Genomic DNA, 6,000 nt, shown 5'->3' on the forward strand with positions numbered 1-6,000 from the left:
TCTGCTGAATTTATAGATCGGTGGTGAAGTAAATGTAGATTGGTCCAGGCCTTATATTTTATGAGAGAGGAGTCAGGGCAAGGGGTGGTAGGAATGGCTATGCAACTGCTGTGAAAGAATTGTAATACAGCTCTACCCCGATATAATGCTGTCCTCGGGAGCCAAAAAATCTTACTGCGTTATAGGTGAAGCCGCGTTATATCGAACTTGCTTTGATCTGCCGGAGTGCGCAGCCCCGCCCCCCCGGAGCACTGCTTTACCGCGTTATATCCGAATTCATGTTATATCGGGTTGCATTATATCGGGGTAGAGGTGTATGTAGTACAGGATGCTTACACTCCATTTTGTTTGTTATTCCTCTTCTCCATCTTTCTTTTTGAGTGTATTTATGCGATTAGTTTAATTTCCCAGCATTGCTCCCTTGCTTTAAAACAAGCTAGTTAATGAAAGGAATACAGAATAGCAAATGAAAGGTAAAGGAGACAGAACCAGCTTTAGACCATGTCCAGGATAAAGTCCCATACAAATAAACACCATCAAACCTGTGCTTAATGAGTAATATCATATCATTTAGTTGAATCAGCACCATGTACTGTGTTAGGAGGCGATTTGATCTGCGTAGTATAATTCATCGGCTGGCTTTCTGCATCACAACGTGACGCAACAGGAAAAAACCCAAGTCAATCTTTAAACAGCAGATAAAACCCCATTATTAATTAAAATACTTTGCATACAGAGGAACTTTCCTTTAGTGATGCTTATTATTCTTTCTTGTTCTGTGAAAGAAGAACCCTCAGCAGATTGGTAAATGGATTATAAATCGATTTTCCAGAACCACTCCTAAGTGTTCAAAATTGGCCTTGGTTTGAATTGAATGTGCGTCAGTGAGCAGCACTGATTCACTCCCATTTCGCTGGTGTCCACCAACTGCCTGTAGAAGCATTTTGCAAACTTTTTATTGTATTGCCTGCTTGAGGTGCGCTTTGAGGTGAAGCCTAGTTTGTTGGGATACACTTCACACAATAAATAACTTGTTGCAAGACGCATGCTATTTCTCCTGCATCCCTGATTATTGGAGCCTATCTCAAGTGATCAAGGTCAGCCCAATGCAGCAGAAACCTTTTCATTTGGTTTCTAGAGAGCTGCAGAGGTCATTGCTTCAATTGAGGCAGGCTGCTTGTCAGCCAGATTACATCTCCAGCCAGGCTAGATATTCACTGCCTGGTAAAGTATTCATATAACCAGATACCAGCAGGCAGAATTTAGAGCAGCCTTGATGCTACTCTGAGTTAAGCTGTGGCCCATACTAGCCCCTAGCAGCCTCAGGGGAGTACAAAGATGGGATAAAGTCTCCTTACCCTTCCCTCCCCAGCTACATTATGCAGATCTCTGGTGCACCTAAAGATTTGTGTCCCTAAATTTTTATTTCTAATATACCACATTACCAAGATGGAAAAGTTGATGCTGTGCAGTCTGATTAATTGTTTTTAGCCTTTCAGTCATTTCTTTTCTCCTACATTCCTCCTGCAAGTGGGAATTGGAAGCTTTAGCAAAACAAAGAATAGTACACCTCTACCCCGATATAATATGACCCGATATAACACAAATTCGGATATAAAGCAGTAAAGCAGGGCTCTGGGGGGGCGGGGCTGCGCACTCCGGTAGATCAAAGCAAGTTCGATATAACGCGTTTTCGCCTATAACGCGGTAAGATTTTTTGGCTCCCGAGGACAGCGTTATATCAAGGTAGAGGTGTATTCCCAAAAGCAGTATCACTTGCCACCTAGAATTTCTTTCTAATATTTGTACCCCTTCTTCCCCCAAAGGAACATTTTATTGGACTTCAAGGTAAATGAGCTTTGATGAGTAACTGAAGAAAACAATAAGAACAGAAATGTTGCTGCTAACCATGCATCAGTGATTTTAGCATTAAATATATGGCAACTCTACTGCCATGTAGGATCTAATTTGAGATATAATTCCAGAAATATTCAATAGTTTTCAACACTAACAGACAAGTTAGGCCAATCTCTGTTCTCAGTTTCACTGGTGTAAATCCACAGTAATTTCACTGAAGTGAATGGAGTTAGTCTGGATTTACTCTGGGTATAAATGAAAGGGAATCTGACCCTCTATCCTTAGCATATGACTGATATAATTTGGTAGCAGTGTACTTGTGTTAAACAGCTGTTATGTCCTACCTTATGGCCTGCACTGTAGTTTTAAGGGATGTGGTCCTTCTGTAATATAAAGGGCCAGATCCTCTGTTGGTGTAAATCAGTGTCGCTCCATTGACTTCAATGCAGGTATGTTAATTTATACCAACCCAGGATCTGTCTGGTAGCCTTTAAAGCACTTTGAGATTTTCCTAGATGAAAGGTGCTGTGTCAGTGTGAAGTGCTGTCAATATCAGGCATTATTATTTCACATCTTTTGGGACACTCTTGCAGAGAACTTGGTCCCTCACCTATTGATGATTTTCACTTTGGTTGAGGTCCAGCCTTGACGATTTTCAGATTTGTGTAGAGCTTTTACTCCTGGGAGCATTCTGTGCCAAAAAATTAAAAATTCTGCACCAAAAAAAATTCTGCACACAATATTTTAAAATTCTGCAAATTTTATTTGTCAAAATAACACTACATAATCACGCCAGTTTCAGTTATTTTGGTAATTTATTCCAAAATGCTTGTCAGCAAGTATATCTGAAAAATACAAACACACACACAAAAATTCCCGTAGGAGTAGAGATTTAAAGAAACCTCTATGACAACCCAGTTCCTGTTTCTCTGTTCCCTTACCCCACCCCCCAAGCCCAGCTGGGGGGGCCAGACACCCACAACTCCTCCTCCCCCCAGAGCCCAGTTGTAGGCCCCCCCCCCAGATACCTGCCCCCACAACCCAGCCTTGCGCAGACACCTGCCCTCTCCCCCCGCAGAGCTCAGGGATCCAGAGGGAGAAACAGCCTGATGCTCAGTCCCAGGCTTGCACGGAGTTTCCTGTGTGCCATCCTCTCCTTCCCCCAGGGCATGCTGGGAATTCCAGCTGCCAGGAACCCTCTAACTCCCTCACCCTCCCAACAGTGTCTTCTATGTGCGAGCTGGGATCTGCTGGGTCCAGCAGCCCCTAGTGGTGGCTAGCAGCACTGCAGTCCATTTCTGTGGGGGGAAAGAATTTCTGCACGCACGACGTTAATTTCTGCAAAATTCTGCATTGCGCAGTGGCGCAGAATTCCCCGAGGAGTAAGCTTTGCATCATTAGGTGAGGCCCGTCCCCTCTCATCGTTTGCTTTCCTGGGATGTTTCACCTCTGGGGATTGTCACAAAGAGATGAGTGAGTTTCTTACACCGTGGTCTAGTTGCTGGGGCAAACTTTCAGTCACAGATACAGAAGGGACAGACTTTGCTAGAAAGGCCCTCTTCACTTTCTCCTTTGAGAATGGAGACCGTCCCCTCCCCTGGGAGATAGATCTCTCCTATCATGAAAACATATTGTTAGCCCATTACAAAGGGAGGCTCTTGACTCTATCTTGATATAACAGACCTTTCACACTTCAGATAAGGCCTTCTATGCTACCCAGTTAATTTGCTTCCATGTATATTAGAGGGCTGATGTTTTTTTCTGATTTGGCTTTTTCCTTGGCTCCAAATCTTCCTCCCCCAACTTATCAGGCATTTGCTCAGTGATGAAGATGTTTAGCCTGCTCAAGCAGAGAAAGAGGGAAAGGGTCGCTGCACCATGTGGTTATGGTCTCTTGATCAGTTTGTAATGATTCATGATTACAGCAAATGGGCCAGATCTTCGGCTGGGGTATGTGGAGGTAGCTCTATTGTTTTTGAAGGACCTATCCTGATTTACCCCCGGCTGAGGATCTGACCCAGCGAGTTTACATGAAGTAAGTGGGCCACTCAGGTGAGCTGAGCTCAGACTCTTAGTTCTACGGGTCGTTCTTCATGCTCACTTTAATTTTGGTGACCTTAGGCTGCAAGGGGGCCATGTACCTTTGGGGCCTTGCCCTATGTGGGTCCACAAAGGGGAGAGGATAGCCCAGCTCACCACTGCAGTATCAATTCCCAGGGAATCCTGGGAGGAATTCTGGCTGAGTCAGGCTCAATTCCTCCTGAGGTCCCCGGCTGCAGCACAACTCCTCCATATCCCCTCTAACTCAAAAAGGCCGAATTTAGCCATAATGCTAAGTGAGCAGTGTGCTCTGTAATGGCATTTCCATGTTTCTTTTTACTTGTATTGACTATCTGTATCTTAGGTAACAAACATTGCAATAATATCAGCTATGACAAGAAGAAGAACAGTAAGCACATTGGTTACCACACCATTCTGCTGTCAGCCCAAGGTCCTGGAGCACCACTGTCTGTGGTTCATTGAAAAATAAAGACAGAGTGGGCCAACTTGTGCCTTCAGTCAGATTGGTGCAAATCCAGAATACCTCCACTGACATCAGTAGAGTAAATCCAGTTTACACAGGTGTGACTGAGAGGAAAATATGGTCCAGTATCTGCATGCTGGCAGTTCCTAAATTAAAGATAGACCACTGATGCTATCTTTTCTCATGCCTTTGGCCTCTTCCTATCTCTGTCCCTCAGGGTGGTTATCACATTCCAGTGACTAGAGGTCAGTACAAAGTCTGTGTTATGTATCTTCTGTTTGCATAATCAAGCCCAGGTTTCAACTGCTTCAGCAGTTGCTTAAATATGTACTAGAAAGGGTTTCAATGAGCTGCAACTCACTGCTTCAGCAAATTATTTTCCTGCTGGAGTTTGGTGAGATTCTCTATGGCCCTGACAGAATGACTAATGTAGCTACAGTTTTCAAATGTCACTCTAATATATTTTCATTGTTGCTTTTATCAGGCAGCAGATCAGGGAGGACGAAGTTAAGCAGCATGTAAAACATAATATAAGCATGAAATGACTTTTTGAGCTTCACAGTACTGATGCTTTTGCTTGATAGTAGAAGAAATGAGGCACAATCTAATTACAGAGTAAGGTGACATGGTAATGGATGAGGTCCTATCTCACCACAAAGTGTCAGGAGTTACAGGATAGGCCAGTTCAGCAACAGTTAGGTATCTTAGTGCTATTATAGCATATTTAAAAAAAACCCACCCCAAAATAAAACACCGTTTTCTGCCTACCAGTTCCTGCCATACTCCATCTCAAATTACTAATGAAAAATTAAGTTGAGAAGATTGTTACACTATGTTGCATCACCTTCATTCTTAAAATTCCAGTAAATTAGTGTTTCAGGTAGATTACTTAAGCCAGGCCACCTTGGGCTGGAATCCTGTCAAATCTCATGAACCAGGCAGGGTCAGGCCTAGGACAGGAGAACAGCAAAGAAAACCAAGAGATAGCAGCATGTGGGATTATAAGAACATAAGAACGGCCGTACCGGGTCAGACCAAAGGTCCATCTAGCCCAGTATCCTGTCTACCGACAGTGGCCAATGCCAGGTGCCCCAGAGGGAGTGGACCAATAGGCAATGATCAAGTGATCTCTCTCCTGCCATCCATCTCCATCCTCTGACAAACAGAGGGACACCATTCCTTACCCATCCTGGCTAATAGCCATTAATGGACTTAACCACCATGAATTTATCCAGTTCTCTTTTGAATGCTGTTATAGTCCTAGCCTTCACAACCTCCTCAAGTAAGGAGTTCCACAAGTTGACTGTGCGCTGCGTGAAGAAGAACTTCCTTGTATTTGTTTTAAACCTGTTGCCTATTAATTTCATTTGGTGACCCCTAGTTCTTGTATTATGGGAATAAGTAAATAACTTTTCCTTATCCACTTTCTCCACATCTCTCATGATTTTATATACCTCTATCATATCCCCCCTTAGTCTCCTCTTTTCCAAGCTGAAGAGTCCTAGCCTCTTTAATCTCTCCTCATATGGGACCCGTTCCAAACCCCTAATCATTTTAGTTGCCCTTTTCTGAACCTTTTCTAGTGCCAGTATATCTTTTTTTAGATGAGGAGACCACAT

Source organism: Emys orbicularis, chromosome 9, assembly GCF_028017835.1.
Source record: "Emys orbicularis isolate rEmyOrb1 chromosome 9, rEmyOrb1.hap1, whole genome shotgun sequence".
Taxonomy (NCBI): Eukaryota; Metazoa; Chordata; order Testudines; family Emydidae; genus Emys; species Emys orbicularis.